The sequence below is a fragment of the Anarrhichthys ocellatus genome, unplaced genomic scaffold, assembly GCF_004355925.1.
Source record: "Anarrhichthys ocellatus isolate YVR2014 unplaced genomic scaffold, GSC_Weel_1.0 scaffold40, whole genome shotgun sequence".
Lineage (NCBI taxonomy): Eukaryota > Metazoa > Chordata > Actinopteri > Perciformes > Anarhichadidae > Anarrhichthys > Anarrhichthys ocellatus.
The window spans coordinates 2,563,435-2,589,320 of NW_022280070.1; the positions used below are offsets into that span (position 1 = coordinate 2,563,435).

At 43.3% G+C, this 25,886-nt stretch overlaps 1 protein-coding gene across 2 annotated transcripts in view; it reads right to left on the reverse strand.

Annotated features, from left to right (window-relative positions):
• Window positions 1-10,672, reverse strand: part of spop (speckle type BTB/POZ protein) — a 134,447-nt gene extending 123,775 nt beyond the window's left edge. For both annotated transcript variants that reach the window (XM_031867774.1, XM_031867773.1), the window contains exon 1: window positions 10,585-10,672. The gene's annotated coding sequence lies outside the window, so the exon portion shown is untranslated. The remainder of the gene's footprint in view (window positions 1-10,584) is intronic.
• Between the last annotated feature and the right edge of the window lie 15,214 nt (window positions 10,673-25,886).

Consider the following 25,886-nt stretch of genomic DNA (forward strand, 5'->3'; position numbering starts at 1 on the left):
ACCGAAGGCTAAAAGCAATTATTTCAGCAACGGGGGAAACACAGTCCTGTCTGACACACCCGCCAGTGGCCCGTCTCTGTTTTGACTATAGCTTATCACAATAGGTGGCTCAAACATCCCCTAAGCTTCAATCTCAACAAACAACAAAGACGAACGCTGCGGAATGAATGATTTGGGAGCGTTTTATTTCAAAAGTGTGTCTGACAGAGAAAACAGGGGGGGGGGGGGGCTTTTTTTAGTGGTTGTCCTTCAGCGTGACTTTGTCATGTAACACATTTCCAGCTCAATTATCTGCATCCAGTGGATTTCAAACACATTTAGCAAGGACCAGAGAGCTTGGTAATTAGCAGGAGCCCTGGCTCATAAGGGGCCAAAAAACAAAGCCCGTCTTTAGCTCTATCTTTATCCCCTCCGCCTGTCTAATCTCCTCTGATCCTTCTCTTATCACAGAGCGTGTTTGACATCATGTGTGCACTCAGTCAATGCCTTTATAGGCCAACAGGTTCCATCTTTTATAGACCAAAGCGTGACGCAAAACGACTTATTTGATCCATAAGAATAGAAAATAAGTGAACCTGACTGCGGGTTATTGACGACAAAACTTTATGTCACGCAGAAATGTACTTAGCCATCATTTATGTCGGAGAAACTATCTGCAAAAAAGTGTTCTTAACACAGAATTAACTTCAACGCACTCTGAATCCATCCTGATTTTCTTCTGATTTCCTAAGAAATCCGATAGTTGAGATGACATTTCACACAGAAACACAACATTGTGCAAAAATCGATTCAATGTTGAGTCGTGACATGATTAGAATTTGAAATCTAAAGGTTAAGGCCATGTCAGGCTTTGGTTGCCCACCTCCTCCTCGAGTTGTTTCCATTTTAATTATGGTTTCAAATCATGTCAGCTTTCTTTAGCACAGAAATGTCACCTTAGGTAAAACTGCTTTCGTTCTATTCCCAGATCCATATAAAGGTGTTCCAGTGAGGGACAATTTAATCTTCCCTTCACGCTCCCCCCCCCCCTTCCCCCTCACTACAGTGCTTCGTCCAGAATCGCTCCCTATTTGCTACAAAGTGTGGTATACTTACATTGAGCCATTTCATTTGACAGCCTGAATTATATGTTTAACGTTTATGTACTATAAAGTCGTAAAAAAAATAATCCCTCGATGGAACACAAAAATGTCGAAACTCAATGGTCCGCTGCTGCTCCGAAGACGGCGATGGAGACACGAGATGAAGCACGATTAGCGTCTGGAATCTCACAGCAGAGTAAACTATTGAGTGTTTCATATGTAGAGAGTGGTGGAGGAGTAAGTAAGGTAGGTTTCAGACAGGTTTTACTCCCTTTTCTCCTCACCATCTCCTCTCTTCTTTCCAACAATTATAATGATGAACTGTGCCGACAGCAGTACAAGTCACTGAATTTGTGAGATGTCATCTTAAACAGAGTGGAGACGAGGCACACAGGAGACGAAGACGAGTGGGGCGGGCAAACTTGGTGTGGATCTCCATTTAAATTAGTTTTTTTGGAGGGGAAAAGACATAAAAAAAGAATTTCTTAAATGTATCCTCAAATATCGATGTGTTGATTGACAGCCAGGTGTGGCAGGTTTAGTATCCTTTTTACAAGACACCATCAATACACCAAATATCAACGACTGTTGGTGGTCCTATTAACATACTTCAAATCAAAGTGGATCCACACACACACACACACACACACACACACACTGAAGAGGAGCCAGTTAAGATCAACTGTTCACTTAACGTGTCATGCCGTCATATCACTGTGCTGAAATATGGGGATCACGGGCAATCTAATGCCGTGAGGGAGAGCGGCTGGCATTTTCCCACACAAACAGCCCATCTTCCACCTGAGGGGACACTACTCCTGCTTCTTACCAGATGTCACATCTAATCTCTCTCTCTCTCTTATTTGAGAGCATTCAGCAGGAACCGCTGAAGCAGGGAACCACCGTACAGGGTCATCCGAAGAGGTGGTCCCGGGTCATCCTTTGTTGAGACTGTCCTCCCCAAGAAAAATGACAGAATTCACTTGTTTCAGCGAATGCACCAACACAACATTATGTTAATGTTCAAGTGCCCTGTAGCAGCCTTTGGAGTCATTACTATGGTGGCTGGATGGGTCAAAAAAGACCTTGAGACCACTTTTGATGCTTCCCGAACCTTAAATAAGGATCTTTCCAAGGCAACCATAGCATTGTCACATCATGACAAACAGATGTATTACTATTATATATATATATATATATATATATATATATATATATATCTGTAAAAGAAATCTCACACATACAAGAACTCAAATGTCAAGAAAAGTCTTAACTGATGTTGGAAATGCTTCAAAATATAAAATGCAATTAGGTGCGTTTCCAACACCTCTCAGAGGCTGAGTAGTGAGACAGAGTACTCTCAGATTGACAACAAAAAGGTGCAAAGTCTTCAACAACTTCAGAAATGCAAAGCAAGATGTTGTTCTCCTCTGCCGTCTACTGATGTGAGGCCGCATTTCATAACATCCAAGACATGTGCCGAGTAACAAAGTGATGCACTGCCACAGGTATTTTATATTTCATTTAATGAGTGAATCCATCTATCTCGTTATTTATCCCATCATTTGCCAAGTGGGAGGGTTTTTATTAAGATTCTCATTCCCGACAGCATTCACATATATTCTCTTACACCGTAGGAAACCCGGGCAGAGTCTCACAGAGCGTCGAGGAGATGTGGAGACAGGGAGACAGGTGCACACGTTGCTCTCTGTCTTATTGCCTCGTCGGTTGCTCTTTTCAGTGAAAGGAAGGGAGAGGAAAGGTAGCTGCGCTAATAAGTTCAGTTCTATCCATCGGTTGCACTTGGTACGACAAGGGTTACTCCTTTGTGTGCCCCGACGTCACTCTGCCTCCCAATTACCACATTTACAGACACACACATTCATTTATATTCAGAGAGAATTTTAAATGCTCCCCATTTAATTCATAAAAGATGGATAGTCTTTTAAAACCAACAGTGATCTCCTCACCTTTTATACATTGCTATCTATACATTAAAGAGCACATGCATTATACAGTGAGAGCTGTAAATGAGCCGTCTCAATCTGGAAAGTGTCAAACCACAGCCCCGTTAATAGAACGCTAATGAACAGCATAGCATTAGGCAGAGAAAATTAATTAAAATTAATAACAAAAAGAAAACTTTAAAAAATAGAATTGTATTCTTAAGCAATGCCGATTAAATTTCACTGGTATTTCAAATAATTCAGATGCACGGACTTGTTGCTTCTCACACTGTCAGCTAATTCTGCATGATTAAAAAGTGGAAGTACATCTCATTTGTGCGGCGTACAGCATGTTAATGTGCTTTCAATGACACCACTGTTGTGGATTTGCGTGACTTTCTCTTTAGGAAGATATACGACGTTAAAAATGCCAAAATCGCAACAGTTTCAATATTTACATATAATTTTCAGGTGACATTTTCAATATTCACTCCCTGAAGAAGCCTGGTTGAGATAGCGGTGGGCGTCGAGTGGTTGCAGCCGTACGTCTCTGTTTTGGCTGCTGGCACCTAAATGCCAACCTCCATCCTCGCAGCGCTGAAGTGGAAACGACTGCGGAGTTGTAGCCACGAGCTGATGCCAGACAACTGTTAATGTGTCATATCACCCGAATTAAATCAGCCAGCAGTCTGATTTGAGATCAGTTCATTACCTGCGACACGGTGGCTCACAGAAAAAAAGCCGGCACGGAAGGGACTCAAATCTGGACTCCCGCGACACTATTAAGATAACGCCCCGCAAAATAACTGCCGGTGTTAGTAAAGGTGACAGAACCCTGTGTGTCACCCTGCGAATCCAAGCTTTCCTAATTCATGTTAAGGTTACATGTGTTCCCCTCAATATTCTCTGCAGGGCTGAGCCTTTTGGAGGGTCATCAGATGGTGCCGCAGTCGGCTCTGAAAGCAGGAAATGCCACGCAGATAAAGCTGCTGGACTACCTCAACCACACACACACACACACACACTCTGACATTTCAAATCTCTGCAGTGAATCTGGGTGCCTGACCAAACAGTTATGCTCAGAATCCAAGCCACTCCCCTGCCACTATACACAAACTTCCAGCCCTGAAACTCGGCCTATTCTGTCGTTTTAAATGTACTCAGTCTAACGATTTAACACGTTTCATCTTTGGTATAAATGGCACTGACAAATCGGGCGCATCAGGCTGCCTCTGGTGGCGACCCCCTCTGAGATTATTACTCTCTAATGAAGTCATTTGAGTCAGGCAGGCACATAGCGATATCTGAACGACCAATCAAACGCACCAGGAGAGACTTTCTCGGCTCTGGCAGATGCCAACACGGTGGCAACAACAGGCAGTGATGGATGGAGGGACGGAGGGACGGAGAGACGGAGGAAAGACAAAGTGGAAAAAGAAAAACACACACACACACACACACACACACAACAGTAGGGAGCCAGACAGCATTTATCTGATCATAAATAAAGATAATAGGACAAAGTAATAAAGGAAGCATGGGGGAAAAAATGGATCACGCAAAAATGAGAGGGTGAAGGAAGCCGCTTTCTTTCTTCCTCTGATGTATTTGTCCACAGAATAATATGACCAATGAGAAGAAAAAAAAGAAGAAGCAGGAAGATTCTGACAGACAGAGACAGAGAAAGTGAAGCAAACAAGGAAGACAGATGTCAAAACAAATCAGATTCCAGTCCCTGTAACTTTGGATAAGCAAGATGGACTTGTCTTGAAGAAGTTACCGAAGCAACCGAGTCCTTTGCATTCAAATGTCAATATTTCGATGTATTGTTGACTGTGAGACGCCAACATCCATTTGATTATACCCATAAAGCTTTGCAGTGTAGAATAATTTCCTTTTGTCAATATTTGCTCCTAGAGAGCTGCACTGTATTACAATTTAAAGAATGTGAAGACCCAGAGTTTTATACATCCAGGTGTGGTCATTTGTTGGCATCACGATATCGACAGCACAACATATTTTTAAGAGATAAGTGCAGCAGGGAGAAAAAACGGACGTGAGTGTGGGAAGGATGAGCGATAGGAGACATGGAAGGAAAGGAAAAAGAGAGTGAGAAATTCCTGCTGAGCAATAAACAAGCATCAAACTGTCCAGTTTCATGGCACATCTATGTGTTATTGGTTTTCTTAGTACATCAAACTGAATTTAGGCAACCGTGTAGAAGTGTCAGGCAATGATTTCCACAAAATATAGTGAGCAATATTACATTTACCGCTGTTATTTGGCTAAATGTGATGCATTGATGATTCCTTTGTTGGTTAGAAGTGCATGAGTACACACTTCCTCTTGTTTTTAGGATTAACATAAATTGACAAATACTGCACATTTCTAAATTAATTACTTTCAATACACAGCTGGCATGTGTATTTGAAAAAAAAAAAATAGGCCAATAGGAGGAGATTTCCCTGTTTACAATAATGTGTTTTCACTTAAGGCAACACTGTGGAAGTCTGCGTCTCACAGAGAGGCTTTCAGGGACACAGCTGCTGTAGGAAAAAGTACAAAATGCACAGCAGAGCTTTAGCAAAAGGCTAAATCTGCTACATAACATTACAGTTAAAGTATAAGAAGTGGAGACTCAGCACGTGATGGCATTGCAATATAATAATAATAATAACTATGGGAATTGTAGCCAGTTATCAGTATTTTGTAAAAAAGTTTAATATTAAGCATCCCTTAGCGGGAATCAGCTACAAATGTGCTAAGTTTTACTGATGAACCAACAGTTTGGCTGAACACCATTTAAACTTGATCTGCATAACAGCAAACAGTCAGACAAGGCACACCGAGCAGACTCATCTGCATCCAAGTCTGGCATTGGATAAGCAGAGACGGCCCACCTAGAGTCCCCGAGTGACCACAATTTACTGCACGACTGACAGCTAGCAGTGGCAGTCTGCAGTGTCATGAGAAAGAAACACACTCAAAGACAGACTGCAACGAAACAAGAAACAGAAGAAAGCAAACAAGCAAGAAAGACATGAAATGAAATGAAGACACGGTAGAGAAAGAAGGAAAAAACCAAACACGTGTGGTCCCATCGAAGAGGAAAAGTATAAATAAAACACAATCATTGACCAGCTACTGCCACACTTTAACGAGGAGCTCAGAGAGAGACGAGGGGGGGAGGAGTAAGTGGAGGGAGCCCACCGGGTTGCCGCGGCAACCGCAATTAGAACCCAGTATAACAAGAGGAATGAAGACGAGCGGACGACGCAGGTGAGACACGCAGAGACGCAGGTAACTGAGATTAATGCAGAAAAATGACCTTTCATCCTGTTGCTGCTCATGCAATAATATGATGAGCACACACACGTCAACTGCAGGAGGTGGCAGCAGCTCATTCAACGCAATACATGAAGAAAGCATGACGTCATCTTTTAAAAACACACACACATACACACACGCTTGCATACTGGAGCAGGATTATTGGAGCCAAGATTAGATAATTATAGATAATTAAAATAATTCAACTTCCAGTCATAAGTTTTTTGGTATCGCCCCTAATCACAGCGAGGCTTCTCAACGCCCGCACTATAAAAGATAAATGAAAAAGACGCCTTCCAAACTCAGACCATCACTGAAAATGAAGACAAACTCCCACAAAAACTTCATTAAGAAAAAAAAAAATAGTGAAAGAAACCTTTGACACAGCTAACAACAGTTAACAACACACAGTGATTTTTTACAACACTGATGAATTCAAAAACGCCCATTTCTAAGCACTGATCAAGCACCTTTGTGCCAAGAGACATAATGCCAACTGGAGGCTGGCAGTTTGTAAGGTCGCAGTGTTAAGGCCCAAAATGTCAATATTGGTCCCGAGGGAAGGAATAATTAAGGCGTAAAGATCTAAAAGGCTTGTCACATATGGCCGGGCCAGCTGTCACATCTGTCTGTTCATATTCACGCCGGTATAACAACCAAGAGGCCTGTACTAAAGCAGCAGCAGCAGTACGTAATGGCTGCAGCATTAAATGTCAGCTGACTGAGCTACAAGCTACGCGGCTCGCACGAGACCGCACACCGAAAGAGGAGAAGCCTGGCATTTCAAACAATACACAAGCTTCCACTTCTCATTTCAGACGTTCACTCCCGCGTGGGTTGTCTCAGAGAGATCTAGGCTATTCCCTGTGGTTCTACTTCAGGCATCCCTAGTGTTCGGCGTTACGCAAGGCAGCGTTGCAGAGCAGAACACAGGAGCGCGGTATTTAAGAGGGGGAAGCATTAACCTCTGCAGAGCTCCTACAGGATGTCAAATAGAAAAGTTTACCCTTTTAGGGCAACAAGGGGACAATCCCTCAGCAACCGGAGCACCTTTAGGGGCAAACCGTCAGCCAACATCCGCCCTGCTGACGTGTCAGTGAGCAAGGCACTGAGCCGCTTGCCTGCTCCTGTCCTCTCAAGGAGAATAACAGCGTTGCTTGTTTGTTCTGTGGCGTCACTGGTTCTGGCCTTTGCAAACCTTACTCAGCTTGTTTTGGTCCAAGTAGTCGCTTCGTTGCATTCATGCAGTGGCTGCTTTGATGATAACCATATACAATTTTCAATTCAGCAGTAATCTATCAACAAGAGCCACGCGGCAGGCAAATTAGTCCACACAAATCCAATTGCAGTGTGTGTCGCTGTAGCTTAGTCTTGGCTCTGTGTTCGCACTGAGCTCGGACACTTCTTGTCTGCTCGTTTGCAGAGTTTAGAAAATGTCTTTTTTTTTTACTTGAGTGCAAGTTTGCCCTTGGCTCATTTTGTTTTTGTTATGCTTGGCTTTTCAAGCATGAGTAACCACCAGCTATTGGATGTCAACATCCGTCTCCTTATAGCCATGAAACTGAGTTTCAGGGTCACTTCTTATAGATGAAGGTCTAACTCCAGACAAACTGCCTCGCAGTTCATTTGAGGTTCAGATTTAAAAGCCACCGCACTCGCCTGCCTAAATGAAAGAAACAAAGAGCTCAAGGGTTTAAATCTCTTATTTTTTTCATCTTGCCTGGTCAAGAGAGAGGGTCAGAAATCTACTTGCCCCGAGACAAATTGTTGTATTTATTAGAGGTTATCAAATACCAACAAACACTTAGTTGATCATGTTTTATCAGACTTGGTCTCAAACTGTGCCATACATAGTTGGAGTTGCGCCCACATCCTCTCTAACAACACCCAACTAAACTCCTGCAACTCTCCACAGAGATGAGAAGTATAGGTCAAAATGGCTGAAGTTCAAGTGGTTTTGGTTTATTTATGGAGCACATGTCAAAACAGCAATAGTTGACCAAAGTGCTGCACAGTTGTAAAACAACATTACAATATATAAGAAGGCTCAATCTTCAGTTACTTCCATCATTAGCTCCGCAATAAAACTATGCGTTTAATTATTTTTTACCACATTTACTAGCCCGAAGTGGAATTTTACTCGCCTTGGGCTAGCGGGCGAGCCTCATTGAAGTTGTCGCTATATGTGCCGTGCGTCTTCTTGAGGTTTCACCCCGAGAAACGCGACGATGTGGTTGTGTGTGGCGGGCGGCTGGTAAAAGTGACTGACAGGTCAGGTGAGCGCCGCGGTCCGCTCAGGCGTGCAGATCCAGCTCCTCTGACTGATCTGAAGAGGCTTCAATTAACTGGAGCAGCCGAGTGTGAGGGAGGGCGACCGGCCCCCAGACAAGCCTCTTGACAGAATTTTGGGGGGGTTTCAGATGAGTGGGGCCCTCCGACAGCTCCTCTAATGCCCCCACCAACTCCAACCTTTCTCCATCTCCTCTTAGCTAATTACCAAGTATCGATATGGAGACACTTGTCACTGTGATCGCAGCAAATTGGCTGGAACTGCAGGGTCAGCAAAGACTGACACTCTCACTCGCGTGTACAGGCGCACACACACACACACACACACACACACACACACACACACACACACACACACGTCTAGAAACTATTTTGAGTTTCCAGAGAGAACAGAAACGAAGTCACAAGCAGGAAATCCAATATCACAGGCACCGACTCACATACAGTACATCTGCAAAAACCATATTCATGTCAACTCTGCATAATGCTCTGTATGTATGATAATATGGAGAGGAGGTGATTAAAATATATGCCAGCATTTCTCAACAAAATCCCACACACACAGATTTCATTTTCATGGAGACATACAGCATGCTGACATCAGAAGACACTGCCAAGTGAAACGCTAGTTCCGCTTTGAATGAATGAAGGTAAGACACGCTCCAAACGTGTGGGAACGCGGAGAAAATATCTCAACTGTGGAACTCTTGAAATCCCTCCACTTGCTCTACGTCCACCTTTTAAACCAAAAAGAAAGATTCACTTTGCTGAACGTTTGATGAAACAATGCGACTGCAGACAAACCCGTATACGCAGCAGCAGGCCAGTGTGTCACATCAATAATTCACCATCACTTGGTATTTTCTCCTCTCAGCACACAAATGTGTGTCTTATGGCCTCTAACTGAATAGTGCGCTGTTCAGTCTTTTGGTCGAGGCTTTGCTCCGGCTTTCTTGCTGTTCTTGCTAGTTTTACATTACCTAATTAGCATGGAAAAGTTTTTCGGGGGAGGCATGAAACACACAGGCCTACATAATTTCCCCTGTGGGATATATTTTATTGTTCTTTTTTTTTTTCGGGGCCTCTCATGGTAGCACATCCTCCATGCCTCCGCCCTCATTTCCCCTTCTAAAAACCTGATCACCTTCCTCTTTTCTCACTTTTTTTTGTCTTTTATTAGAACTTGGTGAGATTTCCACTTTCAAATGACGGCTGAATACTACCGAAAACTTCTTACCCAGCTGCCATTTCTAGGATCAAGTCTCTGCTGCATCCTCTGTTCTCTTGCTACTTGGTATTCCTCCACTGGTGTCCCTCAGATCGTCCGTCACCTTCATTCTTTTTGAAGGTTTGTGTGTTTTCTATTCAAAGCGTCTACCTTATTTTCATTCTGGGTCATCGATTTCCTTTTACCAACCGTTTGGTAAAAGGAAATTGTATTGAAAGACGCATTTTAAAAAGCAAAAAACAAACTACAACTTAGCAACATCATTATTTCCCATGACATGTCTGCAAAGTAGACGACCAAAGACTTGAACGCCACACAGAATTTAAAAGAACACAGCAAACAAATGAACACGTAAATCAAATGAACTGAAGAACAACATTGGTTTGTATTGCCTGGGCTGCAGAGCACATGACAAAAGGGAGACTCCAATATTTAAGAAATACAACAGAAATAAGCTAATTTAAGACTTAAAACACCTCAAATTAAACAAGGCCTTGAGTTTAAAAAATATGACCTACACACTAAATTTTAAGTTAAAAGTGCTCATGTGTGCCACTAAAATTCAACAAATGTATCATAGACTGAAAGTGTTTCTCTCACCGCCCCTATTGCAGACCTCCCTCTACAGTGTAGTTCCTCATATTGGTATAGACCAATACCCCCCCCCCCCCTTTCTTCCCTCTCCTAGATCCTCACCCCATTTGGTACTCACCTACATCAAAGTCCCTCGCACATCTGTTCCGCTTGCAGCTGCCATGACTGGCCAGCTGGACTCTGTCCATCAGGCCTGTCTGTCCGTAGGTGTGTCAGTCTACTGCGTGTCTGTCCACAGCCCGAGCTTCTTGGCAAAAGCTGCAAAACGCAAACAGCGGAAAGAATCAACAAGACTGTTGTGAGAGCGAGCGTGGGCGTGAGCCAGTGCCTTATCGTATTCTTGCAAGAGACTCCTTGTCAAGTTGACTGTTTGTGAGCGCATCTGTTATGTAGGAGACTTGAATGCAGAACGAGCTGGAGAGCGTGTGTGTGTGTGTGTGACAAGATATTACAAAGACATGTTTTATGAAGAGGTAGTGAGGTTTACACAGCGAGGCGGAAACAAAGTGGAACCGGAGCCCTGCTTATGTAATTACACCCGGCATTAAAACACTAATCCAAACACAAACTGTATCTGGACTGTTTCCAAAAACAGCAAACTGAAGCTAAGCCACAGGTGTGAAGGAAAGCCATCTCATGTCCATAAATCAAACGACGGCGCTTATAGCAACAAGATTCAAAAGCAGGCTTAGTGCTTCGTTAATACTTCTTGGGGGTACATTTACACTGACCCATAAACGTGGATGCAAATCTTTGTGGTTGAATTCAGACGTACACGCTGCATGTTAATGTAATGTGTAAAAAGGCCCACAGAGAGCCAGATAACAGTACAACCATCTGACACAACAGACCCACAGTGGCACTCAACTCTGGCGTAGAGGTAGACTCTGGCAGGCTCATTAACAACCCCAAAGTCTAGCGCTGCAATCCAGTGTGTACTTGGGGGTACTCCTCCTGTCTCTCTTTCACAGCGTTTCCTTGAAATTGAAAAAATAGATTTTCAAAAGTATTTCCCCACCGGATTCTCCAGCTGTTCATTTAAGAGTCATTGCGCTCATAATACATAGAGATGCCTGTAATTTAAAGACATTTTAAGTAGGAATATTGATACTAAATACTGATTTGAGTTAAATGTATGCTATGCCCAGCTCATAAAGTACAAAACTGCATTTTAAAGCAGCCATGAATGACTTAAAATGACGGCAATAGCTACAGAAAAAAAGCGAGTTCCCCCAGAAGTTAAATGAATTGTGACAAACTGAAACACTATACCTACAGTTGGTCCGGATTCACTGAAAAAAGAAGAGGCTACTTTTTACACGAAGGCTCTTTGTATTCACGACCAGGATCCAAACTGCCTGCGGGCTTTTACCTCAGAGAGGAGATGATCTCCGTGAATGAATGAAATATCTTAAGAGCCACATGTTTACACGTACATACCGAGGAAATGTCAATCAGATGCATAAAACAGAGGTTGAGCCCTGAGAGAAATGCCAAAAAAGGGAACCGGACTGTGTGTGTGTGTGTGTGTGTGTGTGTGTGTGTGTGTGTGGGCCCAGCACTGTCTGATCAATAGCTCCCCTGAAATGAATACGTGATCACTGACTCAACAAAGCAGCCGTTCACTCCAAACTTAACAAAATAGATGCAACCTGGATCAATAGGCCCCGTTTCAAAAAAAATATATTTAATAGCAACGTAGTTTTATAAAACAGGCAGATGGGATACTGGCCATCCTGCCTTTAAACACCCCCATTCAGTACAATACATCTTTTTTTATTGCTTTTGATTTGTGACATTTAGCAGACAAAGAGCCACTGTTATTTCAGTAATCATTTTTCCTCATGGGTCAGTTTTTCCCTTTACATAATGCAGGTTGTAGAGTATTATACCATGGCTGAAGAGAAATACTGGATACTTTCAGATAACTGCACAGCTTTGGCACAAAGTTTTATGCATTCAAACTTGGCAACCTCTAGTTTGAGCGTATGCTGCCTCTAATTGTAGCAGCAAGACAATGATGAAGGAAGTGATGAATCGATCAGTCTAAAGATGTCACCTTAACAATGACATTTTCATTATTAAGCTGATGTATAACTGCGTAGTATTTTAATCTGAATTACTCAGATTATAAAAGGCAACCATATCTCAGAACCTCATTTCTGGCTGTAAAAGGCAGCTGTTTTCAGCAAAGAAGCTCTAAAACCAACTGCAAACAGTTCGTTTGCTCCCATCAGGTGAACTAAGGGGAACATTTAGAAGCTAAAGAGTCACGTTTTCCTCAGAGGTTGGTGGAGAAAAGATGATAATAAGTCAGTGTTGTGTTCACAGCTTGTTTGTGCTGCCCCCAAGAGGATAAAAAAAACAATTATTACAGAACGAATGATATTCTGACCTATCACTGACATCGTTCTGTCTTGATAGAACGATCAGCAACGTAACAACAATGTCCTCGACTTCAACATCTTCTTCCTTCCACATTTCTGGGTTTTTTTTTTACCTGAAAAGTTTTTTAGGTCAGAGGTGTGATAGTGGGTTGTGACCACAGGAAATTAAGTATGACCTGTAGCTTGTAACAACCCCATCAAGAGTTCAGATAAGAAGGATGGGAATCTGCCTCCACGCCCTTTCTCCGTCTCCTCTGTCCCGTGTCGCTTGCCCTCCTCTGACTCCGGCAGTCTAAAGCGGTCAGTTAAGACGAGGACAGACGACAATAGACAATCCCCCCCCCCCCCCCCCCCCCCGCGCCATACCGCCCCAAGGCCTGACTGGTTGACTCCAGCAGCGTCTGAGCATCATGAGACAGCACGGCCCATCTGGGAAAAAAGAAGAAAAAAGAAAAAGGAGGATGGAGCTGCCAGACAGGGAGGTGGGAAACAAAAAATACAAGAGCAGGAAAAGAAATTGAAGGTGGAAAAATGAAGAACCGACAAGACAGAAGGGTGGGGTGGGGGGGGGAGCAGGATGAAAGATAGATCGGTGTATAACAGGCTGATGAAGTACAGAGGAAGATGGAGAGAGAAAGGAGCGGAACAGCAGCACAAACAACAGTCCAAAAGAGAGGGACACGAAGAGATGGGGGTACCCCGGAAAATAAACTGCTGGACTCAATTCTTGTCTCAAAAGAGGGGCAAAGAAAGGTGGAAGTAGATAGATTTGCTCCTCCTACGTCTCAGGGCTCCTGAAACCTGTACAGACTTTAAAAAACAATATGTAGAAAGGAACAAAAAGCGCCAGGGGGGGGGCTACATCAAGCGCTTCACTACATGTGAAAAAGAGCCACAGAGGAAGAATAAGTGGCACAATTAAGAGCATACTGTCATCACAGCCAATCAACCCTGGTGCCGCCCACACACACACACAGGCACCGAGCAACAGACCCATCACGAGGAGGGATGAAGGGCTACTAATTCCCCCCGAGCAAGGCAGCACTAGACTGCGAATAGTGAACGAGCAGATATCTTAAGGGCGCAACAGCTACACAGCATTCTAATGCAACGGAAACACGAGTCACATGTCGACGATTCGCTCCATCACAAACACGTCCCCATGGCTCCTGAGAGAAATACTGACATTTGAATATAATCCTGCTGACATGCAAATGAAGTGCAGCCAATTCCACAACCCGCATGTTCATCAGGAAGAAGAAAAATAGACGTGGTGTGTGAATCTGAAACCAATCACAGGTGGACGCATACCCTCACTCAATGAAATACAAACTAGATTTAATGAGCTCCTCCACGGTGACATTTCCTTTTCTCCATCTTTTACAACCATCATTCACCCCCCCCCCCCGCCACCAACGTCTGCCTCCCTCCATCCCCCCAACTCACTCGTTTTTTTTCCACTCTAAATCCACTTCTCTGCCTCTGTCTTTTTCTCTTTCCCTCTCTCCATCCAAAACAACAGCCTTTCCAGAAAGAGGGCCATCAATCTTCTTCAATGAGAGCAGAGTGCGAGGGAGTGCCAAGGCTGGAGCAGATTACTATCTCTCCTTACCACCACTCAACACTGGATAACATAAAGAAGGAGAGGAGAGGCAGGGAGGGTCGAGAGCGAGTCAAAGGCACAATCTTTGGATAGCGAGCGGACACATTAGATCTTAAAAGCCTCAAAACAAACTTCCACCCCCTGTCAACAGCGGAGGCTCGTCAAGCAGAGGAGCACAGCGGCAGAATTTGAAAACTTTAATTCTAACTGGCAACTCCAAACCTGACCCTTGGTTTATTCCCACAGAGAGCTCTGCAAATGGAAAGACAGGAGCTACACGGTAGCTTTCATCTCCTGTAAAACAGCTGGATTTGGAATTAATTGGCCATTTTAATACATTTCATTAATGAATCTATTTTGATTGTCTCGATCTGTTCAAATGTCAAAACAAGATGATAAAAGAAAATCCACATCACCAGCGCCCCAAAGTCCACGGTGAGCTCTCCAAATTGCATTTGAGAAACGAGCAAAGATGTCTTCCTGGATAGATGATTAACTGTGGAGCTCTGAAGCATTTTATCAAATCTGCTTATTGAATGTGGATCCTTTCAAATCCCTTGCCAAATTTGAATTGATGTTGAGCTTTAAATATCACTCAAACTCAAAGAACTGTATTCACCTTTGGCCGAGAAGGGAGGCGCACTCCTCTGAAGGTTTGTCAGACCCTTTTATTTGATGTTCATAGAAGATACATATATGTGCAAACATGTACCTAAATTCACTAATACGTAGGATATTACTGCTAATTGCTCAGCCAATCCAGGTATTTTAATTCACAGGAACCAACAGGACCCAAAATCCTGAAACAAAAATGGAGAGAGACGTGATGGAGCATGATGTTTATTTTCTTGAAAAGCCACTCCAACAGTTGTTAGTATGTGAATGTGCGTTAGTGTTATATGCTAAACTTGCAGCGTCGTGATATTTAAAGTGTGCGAACGTGTGCGAACGTGTGTGACACAAACACCAGCATGTCCACGTCCAAGTGTGTCCTGAGCCCATGGGAGAAAGAGATGGGATGCACGGTAAAGTGCTGAATCTCACCGTGTTCAATCAAAGGACACAACAAGACCACCAAGCCAGCTCTGACAGCTACATTCACGATCGAACATGATAGAGCTAATCGCCATGCAGCTTTCTTGCTAAGGAGAACCTACATGGGGGAGTTTTGTCAAGGCATAATGAACTCTCCTCGCATTGTCACAGCTCTGTTGAGGAGGAAGGTTAAACTTAGAGTTGTCTGTAAAGCTGTCTCTGAGCAGCAGCAGCAGCAGCAGCGCTCTGACTGGGGATCAGCGTAGTGTGGCTTCTGTTGGACCTCTGGCGGCGGCGGGGCTCAGCACTGGCGCTAAAGACTTTGACACTAACATAATCGTAATTGATTCGGCTGGTGAGAAAAGGTATAACATGAAAAGATAAAAAAAAACGGCAGCGGTGGTGTCGGCACGCGCCTTAATGTGAGCTGACGGGGCCCGTCACACGAGAGAGGGGACACACACGTATCATCCAATCACCATCGGCCCTGGACCCTCACCAGCACCCTCAAAGGGGCTTTGATCAGCAGCGGGCCGAGGACGCCACAGACATGGAGGACGGACAAGAAGACAGGCATCCTTCGCTGTTGCAGGACGGCCCTGAGAGACATTAGAAGACGGGACAGAAGCAGCAGGGAGCATCAAAGACTGGCAGCCAAGGTTCAAACTACTAACGGAGCCTAAATCCTTGTCCAGTCCAGCGTTTAATTTGCATGCGGGGGAATGTATTCAAATTTCATTTAGCTTATATTGAGTTCTGAGATGCTCCAACTTGATGTTTGATTTGGCAAATAAAGTCTTCATGACTAAGAGGCCTTTGGACAACTGATATAAAGATAAACATTGGACAAAACAGAACTATTTTGATGACAGATTCATTGATTGAGTCATTTATCAGGCAAAACTGCCAAACACGACCTCGTTCAGGCTTCTCAAATGTGAGGAGTTGCTGGTTTTCTGTGAATACTCAATGTCTTTGGGTTTTGGACTGTTGGTCAAACAAAACAAGACATTTTAAAACTTAAGGAAATGAAAATTTCATAGACAACATAATCTACAGTTTGAACGACAATAAATCACTGACATTAAAAAAAAATAAAAAAACCAGAGGGTAGCAGATCGTCTGTGTTGACTCAAACTTAGAGCAGCAAACGAGAATAAATGCAGCCTGTACAGAAGGTAATGTATTTATTATCTGTATATTTGCTTTGCACTTGCAATAATCAAAACGGAGCATTACAGTTAGCTTGTATTGCAGTTGAACTCTCGCTAATGTTCTCTTTAGCTTACAATGAAATGACCACTACAATACAACGGCCTTGTCACTGTCTAGAGTTAATAAAGACATTCTTAACCTGCTACACCTGTGATTTGAGCAGACCCCTCGTTTCTTAACTTGGGAGCGCCAATTCTACTCACCCTCACAGCTTTGTTATTAACGTGTAATGGAGACACATGAGGTGAGTCTAGCAGCGGTGACTGGGTTGTGCCTATCCGCTGAGTGAACTGATGAAGACGGAGGGCTCCCTGTAGCCTTACAGTCAGAGCGCTGATAAATTGGCCAGCCTCCACCCTTTCCCCCCCCCCCCCTCAACTGAAGGAAGAATGTGTGTGCATGAGAATCAGCATGGACGCCCGCTAGACTGAAACTGACAATATTAAGTGGCGGTGCCACAGTTTTCATGAACACAGAGAGGCCAAGAGGACCGAGGGGCAGGAAGGCCTCTATTATGTCACCGAGTAGTAGACATAAAAGGGGAGCCAGTCAGGCTGTCTGAGCTCCTCGACACACTCACCTTTCCCCAAATTAAAGGTTGCCGAGTACAAACAGCATGAGACGGACGGACAAACACAGTTCCACCGTGTGCCGCAGACATCAACACACAACACACATCAAAAGAAATCAAAGATTTTACAGATGTTTAAGAGAACCACAGCAGCTTTCTTCAGAGGTAGACTGCAGGGGTCGCATATCTTTCAGAGGAGCAGGGGACGAAAGAGGGAGGCTGAGGGGGAGTAACGGCAAATGAGGGGGAGTAACGGCAAATAAGAGGAGTAGGGAAAAGCCCCGGGCTGAAGATTGTAGGGAGAGAAGAGGAAGACTGGGGTGAGGAGTAAGTGAGAAAATGCAAATGAAAAGGGTGCCGAGAAAAAAGGGGAAAGAGAGGAGAGAGAGAGAGAAAGTGAGAGATTACTACAGGGACTGTTGGAAGAGAATCTGAAGAGCAGAACAAAGCTGACAATGAAAAAATGTGTGGTGGGGAGAGCGGTAGAAAGGACAGGAGGAAATGGCAGTGCATGAGACATGACGAGCGCACGTCATGCAGCCTTTTTTTGCTGCTAAAATGGGCCGCGTTCTTTCTCATATGTCCTTTAAAAAAAAAGTAGCGCTGGAGGCTGCAGACATCACAGCACAATATGTCCCGAGAAAAGAAAAAATGCAGGAGACACGGATAATGAAAGGATGGAGAGGTGGCAAGAAAGAGGGAGACTTCTAATAAAAGGATGGAGATGATCCCCAAAGAGGCGGCCCATGGCATCTTTTTGTCACAAGCCAGAGCCACAGGGAGGAGGAAGAGGAGGAGGAGGAGGACTGTAGGCAGCAGACTGAGAGGTAGCTCCTTCTCTCACCCTCGCGTTCCCTGGCCGTCCTCCACCAGCAGCTGGAGGCTAAACTTAAGCTCCGCCAAACAGCCACCGGGGAGCGAGGAGAGGCCTTGGAAAGGGGTCATCTCTCCAATCACCAACCAAAACAAAAATTCAGGGACGCACATCTGCATCATTAGCAGAGGAGCCAAGAGCCCCCCCGTCTCCCCGCCACAGATCCCTCAGAAACGTGGCCACCACAGCGCCTGTGTGCACACGAGCATCCTTTTGCACAATCGCCACAGAGCCATATCAGCCCGCTCCTCATGAATATTCATCTGCCTCATTAACACTCAAGTGGGGAAACACAGCATATTGCATGAGACTCCCGTTCGTTGGACAGAGGACGAGAAATGAGGGAGAGGGAAAGAAGAAGAGATGGGACACATGGTGACTGTAGAGGAAGCAAAAGGGGAAGAGAGACCGAGAGAGAGAGAGGCAAAAGCCTCCTTTTCATTGCCAGCTAACTTTTTTTTTTTAATCTCAAGAGTGGAGGAAGGAGGAGGAGGGCTCCTATATTGTTCGGGGAGCTGATAGCCTCCTGTCGCTTTTCCTTTATGAAGCCAGACTAGGGCAGTGTGAAAGCAGCGTCAGCAGCAGGGACAGCACAGCGGGAGCGCTGGGATGGGAATTACAGACCATTTTACCCGGCAAATCCTGCAGCAATAAAAAGCTTTAAAACAGCTGCAATTTCTCCGCTAATGTCTGGGCCGCTCACAATAACTGCGACACTGTGGGGGATAAGTGTGAATACACCTCGACGCGAGCTGCAGCCAGAAAAGACATTCATGCAACCCCCCCCGTCCCCCCCAGTCCTTGTTCTGTAACACAACACACAGCCGCACATACAGATGTACAAAAGCCAGGCTGTCTTGTACGCAGACACTGATTCCTTCAGTCCACTTGCCAACAGACACACAGCAATACTACCACACATAGACATTATTATTTTCTCTTTATGTTGTAATGCCAGCGAATCTTTTTAACAGGAACCGCCAACAGGGGAAATCTCCCGTCCTGCAGCTGTGTCCTCAGAGAGACACACTGGAAGCTGGAGAGACAGAAAGACTCCATTTCCTCCACTTTTTGTCCTCGGTGACTTTGGTGACTGAAACCGGCGGCCACTCGGGGGGGGGGGGGGGGGGAGGAGACAAGGCCCAAAACTTTGCCCCACCAGAGTGCATTCTGGTCCTTTAAAAAGGGCACTGAATCCTGACAAAACCTGAGGTACAATAAGTGGACCGGGTCTCTGGAAATCAATACTGCTGCCTACATCAGGGGGCCTCCACCCAAAGCTATTTCTTATTCCACCTTCTACACGCAGTTTCTGACAAAAAAAAAACTCCTTCAATTTCAGAACAGTATGAACTATTGATTTCACAGCCTCAATTCTTAACTCTCCCCTCCTCTCTCTTTTCCAGTCCCATTGACGTGCAGCTCTTTTCCCAAGGGGGTGTTTTCTGTTGGGGGGGGGGGGGGGGGGGGGGGGTGGAGTGGTTCTTACCTGTGAACTAAATAATTTTAGAGCATTCAAATCCCTTACAAGTGGCTTCACTTCAATTGGTTTGGGACAAGGTCCTTCTACAAGAGAGGTTCCATGAATCATGAGGGCAACTGATGTCGTTTTGTGTAGTTCTTCAAATATCTGTCAAATATAACAAAGGTAAAGACCACACTTACAACTCTGCTGAGGCGTGTTTCTAATGTCTCACTGTTTAAATTGTCTGCGCTCTCTTATAATTTGGTTTCAGTTTTTACTCTGAAAGCAGACAGTACAGAAGAGCTGCATTTGTTTGAATGAAAAGGTGCTACATATATATAGTTTTAAGGTTTTTAATTATCTAGAGATGCATCTAACAATTACTTTCATTTGTAAAAACCTGCCAATGCTCTTGATTAATCGATTAATCAGCAAAGACATTTCAGAAAAAAGTGAAAATTGCCCCTCACAAGTCAAAAATTTTAATACATTCAATTTATTTTCCTCAAAGATTAAGAAAACCAGCAAACATTGACGTGTGAAAAGCTGGAACCAGTGAATGTTTGGCATGGTTGCTTTGAAATGACCTAAGCAATCAACTAGTCAATTAATCGTTTCAGCTCCGTTATAATTAGCATTATATCTAATGTTACATTACTAACCAGGAGGACACTTTGTCTGCTAAATTAAAAGAAAATGTCACACAATCACAGTTTAATGTGACAAATAAAATTTGTAAATATCAAATCTGCATGCAACAACTATGTACGAGCATTTGAGACTTGACTTTTGGGTATAATATATTATTCTGGCTGCCTTTGTACCTAAAAATTAATCTTTCTCAAATGCCAAATCAGACAATATTTCAGCCATGACGAAGCTTGATCTGGCAATCAAACCGTTACGGTGAGTCGCCATTTCCCAGGCTTAAATGCCAGTTAATATCAGCAGAATTGGATCTGACTTTTGGTCAGTGACACTTTTAACCAACTGTGTTGTCATTAATTCATATTCAGATGGCTTACGTGGGTCACAACTTGTGCTCAGCAGCCCGGCTGAGACCGGGGACCTGACCGGTTCAGAATCGCAGGTCCAAACCGAGCACGCATATGCATGCATGATTTAAATACATCTAAATGGCAGATGGCGAGAGAGAGAGCCGGCTCGTGTCTGGCTCAGAGACAGAAGCTGTGATGTAGCAGAAGCAGAGGATGAGGTGGCGCATTAGAGTGAAGGATGGCTTGGCTCATCTTTAACATTACTTTTCCTCTTAAAAACATTCACTTCATCTGTGTCACTCCTGCTCCAAAATTGTTATTGGAAAATAGGACCGCTGGAAAAACCATTCGATGCCGACGCGATCCGCATCAGTCACACACTGACACACACACACACACACACAGAAAAATACATTTCATCCTCCATATCCGAAACAGCCAATAGCACTGGCAGGCATTTGCGACCCCAATCCATATTTCAATTTCCCTCCTCTCATGCAAACTAATTCAATACTTGTTGCCTTCCCTCACAAGCGATCGGCAACGTGAGAGATGAGCTTCTTCTCCTGCTGCATCTATGAAAAGGCCCAATCAGAGACCCTTGTGAGAGGGCCTCTGCCTATACCAATTATGCCTTAGTAGTAGTGCACACAGGGCCATTCTTGGAAGTAGCACGAAAGCACGGAAAGATCGGTGCGTTCTCGCCACTCTGTAATAGAATGCAGATCCCCTTTCTCCATATTTTCTGTAGTCAGAACGCGTTCAGCCCACATTAGCTACATTTAAAACTCATACTTTACATCACACACTGTCAGCGCTTAAGTCAAGAGCTTAACTACCCATGTTTTTAAACCAATTAAATAAGCATTAAGCTAACAGCGGGATGTCAAGTCGAACGAGCGTTTAAAATATGATGTACTCTGATTCGATATTTGACCTTTAAAGTGGAAATCGGGTTAAAACAAATATCACACTCCTACATTCATCAGTTCCCTTTTGTGAACTTGTAAAAAGTCCCTCACAAAGCCACACAGAGAAATGCCAAGAGCCGGAGTCTGCCACGCCATCGGCCGAGACTTTTTTTTGGAAGTTATCCACCGACGCAGCTCAGGAGCCAGACCGGCCGTAATGCCCAGTTTTAGGGGAATTCCGTATAGTCTCTTAATCAGGCTCATTAGCGGGGGGGCTCGATTCATTCAAAAGGTTCTACAATGGGTTCCTGACGAGGGAACGATTTCCAGTGACTTCCCCCTCGCTCGCTGCTGTTTGATGTACTAACTGTGGCGCTTTTACACTGTGACGGCCTAGAAAAAGACTCGCACATCTCCTCCCCCCCCCTGCAGCACCATCAACAAAGCAATTCACCAAAAAGCTCACGACCAAAGAAAAGAACATGAGCGTAAACAAATACAGTACATGGCTAGCTGGCTGCAGCCGAGTCGAGCTGAGGAATGGTGCAGTGCGGACACATTTTGTTCGTCAACACCTAAATCTTCCAATACTCTAAAAGTAATCCTCGCTATGGAGGACAGTCGATTATTGATCTTTACATTCGCCGTCAATGCATTCTGCGTCAGACGCTGGAAATACACGAGCACACAACTTATTCGATGTTGTTGAAACGGGAAAAAGATGAGCAACGGTTGCTCCGACTCAGACGCCTGGCAACACTTTCCTCTCACAACTCTTTGGCCGTGTAAAGGGAGAAGCAGGCAGGTAATAGCGACAAATTTAGGGGCTTAAACGGCGACAGCTTTACGACGCCTGAGCGTTCTCTATGACTCCGTTCCTGTCAGATTCTATTAGCTTGGCCTCCGCCGTGTGTTTTCGATTGGCTGTTGGCCTATTCCCAGCAGTTACAGAAGCACCTCCCGTAAATAAACCAAATGGCTGCATCTTGTAGTGTATGAAGGAGAGAGAGAGTGGGGGGGGGGCTGAGCAGCTGGGCGCTTGTGTGTAAAGAACATCTGACAGAGCGGTTGAATAGTTTAATATCCGGCACCAAGCTGAACGGACACAGCCGACTAGAGGGAGAGTTTCGAAACACATCAGCCTTAAGAGTTTAAATTTGACTAGTGCTTAAAAAGAAAATATGTATGCGGCCAGGCAAGGAAAGCACTTCTAAATCAAGACAAGTGGTCTCATTCTGCTCCACACACACACACACACACACACACACACACGCTCTCTAATAAACAAAAGAAAAAGTGTGTCTATCTGCCAGCTGCCAGGTGGAGGTCTAAGGAAAGACCACCTGTCTAATAACTGTTTTTGATGCATAAAGCTCAGCAATATGAAACGGAGCATCTGGCCCGTCCTTCTCTAACTGATCGTGTTAAGAGCTTGCGGATCTGTGTTCCTCTTATATAGGATTTATTTCAACCTAATAGGTTTTCCCCTAGTTTATTAAGTCAACCAATCAGGGGCTCGTGAATGCCGTTTTGCCAACAACTCTCAACTGCCAGATGTCCACTGGATATTTTGTATAAAAGAGTTTAATGTACTCCTTATTGTCGACCAGAAACTGAGAATTGTTTTTGAACAATTTTGAAGCCACTTCATAAACCAAACACCCTAAGAGTGAAAAGAAAATGGAAGAATGAATTCTTGTAACAATTATTGAAATGCGATGCTTGAAATGCTGCGGCAGAATTAGTTTTTCTTTTTTTTATGGCTTTGAGGTGGCCTTTGAAAAACATTTCCTTGTGCAGATAAAAATGCTGAGCTGCAACTCAGACTGAAGAAAGGCAGCTCACACGACAAAATGATTACAAGCTACGTGTTACTTTGAATTATACAAAAGAAAAGATATACAGAAATACATAGTAGCCTATGCGGCATTACTTATTTTGATAATCAATAGCCTAACTATGATGAACTGCAAATGGTGACTATTAGTTGCATGCAGTATATGAATAACACATCTTTAAATACACTAATGTTTTGTTGTATGGGCCTTTGTCACAGCAGACATAAGGCATCACAACAGGAAAAGCAGAAGTGTCATTAATAACTGTAATGATGGCTTTGCTGTATTTAAGTCCATCAGTGATCATTACCTATTTTGTACAATATTACATATGATCCCTGTGGTCAATATGTCTTTAGTACTTGTGCTAGAAGGTGACATCAGCTCTTTCTCTGTGCTGCGTTCAGGGTCATCTCGTTGGCTCGTATGCAGTTGTGTGATGACAAAAAACCTGTTGCATGAGGAACTCAAATGTTGAAAAAAAGCTCAGAGCACCGGGAAGGAAAGACGGCATTTCATTTCGCAGACGGAGCTGCAGCTAAAACTTTGACACCAATAATGACCGTGTCACGAATCCCTCTTCACCAGCAGCTATGTAAAGAATCTGTGTCAAAGTGTGAGAGGAAGCCGTAAAATGAGAAGAGTTCTCTTTCAGATTCAAATACTTTCAACCACAGACTGTTATGAATCAAACAAGACCCCCATTCAGAGTCTCTGAACTTACACACTGCTCCCTGCACATGCATACAACTCCAGCACAGCTCAGCAGAAAACCCTGTGGGACAAACCAACTGCTTTTTTTACAAGACTTATTCTGCCTAATACTACATTATAAGCAGGCAGGCACTCAACTATCACCAGCTATCCTCCTCCTTTTCTAATCATCAGATTAGTATTGGGATTAGTTTATAACTGACATTTCAAATGACTTGTTTCAAGTAACATTGTTATATTTTGTGTTTTATTACTAATTTACAGTTAACTCATTTATGAGTTTATCTTTCCTTGTCTTGTTACTTGCCTCTATTGTGAAAATAAGTTTTGTGAATTGATTTATTCTCTTATTTGGACATCTGTTTAGAATACTGTTAACTTGCAGGCAGCCACCGCGCTGATATACACTAAGTTTCTTTATCAACTTCACCACTATCCAGTGTTTCTAATATTTATTACCTTCATTCATTCCTAAACGGGTTGACAACTCAGTATGTATTGCCACAGCAATCCAGTAGTAAGCAGTGGTGGAAAGTAATTAAGTGCAAGTACCAATTATGAGGTACTTACTCAAGTATTTACATTTTATGACAACGATGATGATGATGCTTGTATACAGTGTGATATTGCTACTTTCACTGAAGTAAAATATCTGAGTACTTCTCCTAGCACTGGTAAGTTTTATATACTCAGCACACTCAAGGTGATTCATTTAGGATTTGTGTAACTGTGTGTTATTTCTATGGATCTTGATGACACAAAAATGTTACCTGTAAAACCGAGTCACAGTTATTTATCTGCTTAAATAAAAGTACACATAGTTGAAAAGGTACTCAGATCTTTTATTTAAGTAAAGGTACTAATAATACAACAGTGTATAAATACTCTGTTTAACTGTTACAAGTGAAAGTCCAGCATTCAAAAACGTACTTAAGTAAAAGTACAAAGGTATTAGCATTAACATATACTTAAAGCAATAAAAGCAAAAGTACTAATTATGCATTTCTGAAAAATGACTATTAGATTACAATGATTGGTACATTATTGTGTACATCAATTTACTGGTAAAGGTGGGGCTTTTTTGTTTTACGATATACATCTGGGTAGCTTGTGAATTTCAGTACAGGATAAATAAATACTAATCGTCATTCAGAATAATTGATCATTATTTATTTGTTGATTATATTTTGTTTTAATAACCTGAATTTGCAAAGTAACTAAAGGTATCAAATACATGTAGCCGAGTAAAAAATACAATATTGCCCTCTGACTTTAGTAGAGGTATTAAGTATCATAAAATAAATATACTCAATACACTCATTAAAGTAGACCATTAAGAACCTTAAACTAGTACTTCACACAGCACAATACACGAGTAACTGTCTTTAGTTACACACCACCACTGAATATACATCACTCATCATCTTTGGGGAGACCGTGGTCACTCACTATTTGGCAGGATGTTGACCCAGCCGGAGGATACAGCATCACACGTCCTCTTATGGTCGGCGCATTATTTTGCATGTGCTAGTTTAAATTTGAACACATTTTTTTTTTCTGTGACACAAACATACAATCAACAGACATCAGTATGACACAGAAGTGCACAGAAAATGACAAAAAAAAAAAAAAAAGCTGGCGAAAAGTCCGAACCAGGATCTTGACAACACAAATAGCAAACCGTAGCCATTACTAACCTGCTAATATTAGCCAGCTAGCGGCTAATGGTTAAGCTCTGTAAAAGTGCTCCCAGGTTTAAAGCAAGCCCAAACTCACGTTTAATGGGGGGGGGGGGGGGGGGGGGGGAAA